This window comes from Galeopterus variegatus, unplaced genomic scaffold (assembly GCF_000696425.1).
Source record: "Galeopterus variegatus unplaced genomic scaffold, G_variegatus-3.0.2 Scaffold2265, whole genome shotgun sequence".
Lineage (NCBI taxonomy): Eukaryota > Metazoa > Chordata > Mammalia > Dermoptera > Cynocephalidae > Galeopterus > Galeopterus variegatus.
In genome coordinates this window covers 53,831-54,908 of record NW_007728376.1, presented here as the reverse complement: position 1 = coordinate 54,908, position 1,078 = coordinate 53,831, and positions in this window count along the sequence as shown.

Genomic DNA, 1,078 nt, shown 5'->3' with positions numbered 1-1,078 from the left:
TTTGATAATAGTTAAGGAGTGAGAATGGATAATTATCTGAGAACTTTTAGCATTTTACAATAAAGCACTCATACTGAATATTAAGATATTCCTATATTGCTGTTGCCAGACTTGTTGATGAAAATAGGCAGTTATTATTGCAGCTCCAAAATAAGTTTTCTGTAGCACTTCAATAGAGGGTTTTAAAAAATTAAATTGTTAGTGAAATTCTGAGAATAGATTTTTTGAGGAGATTATTGTTGAAGTCTGTTACACACAGCTTATGTCCAAAAGATAATATATTACACAGAGGTGGCATCTTAAAAAAAAAAAAAAAAAAAAGAAAGAAAGAAAATGCAGAAAATATATGGAGGTCTCTGGTGGTGGGGTGGGAGAGTGAGGAATATAAACACACACATGTATATGTGTGTGAGAAAGATTAACATTGGGGTTCTCATGTTCTTACTATGTCACTTACATAGAATCAGCACAGAAGAATTTTTCTCTTATCTGAGTTTTTAAATTGTAGTTTTCTGACATAAATGTTACTATTTAGCTATCAGGCATACAGATTCTCCTGACAGCATAAAACTAGTTTTAGAAGAAGAAGAAATTTGGTCTGGCAATGTTTCAGCACCATTGTTCTTTGCCTGAGTAAAGATATGTAAAATCATTATTACACTTTGTTAATTTTTGTCATCTAAATTATAGATGTGTGTTATTGCATTCCTCCTTGCCTCTCTGTCCCTCTGTCACTCTCAGAAGATGACCTCAGCTTCTACTATATTGAGAATATTTTGTTGCTCAGTCTTAATTCATTCACCACTGAATGAATTTTCTATCACCTGTATATTTTTCTGATATATTATCATATAATTAGACAAACTATCTCAACTTTCTGCAGTCTTCCATCTCCAATCTTAAATGCCTCCTGAATATTTTTCTCTACAATCATAGGATAAAGAATCCCTGCTAATAATCAAGATGACACCCTCAACCTTTCACATAATCCCTCTGCCTTCTCCAAAACCTTTGTTCAATTATTTTCCTTACTCTGTCTAGCTGCTGCTTCTTATTCCACAGACATGCTCGTCTTTTT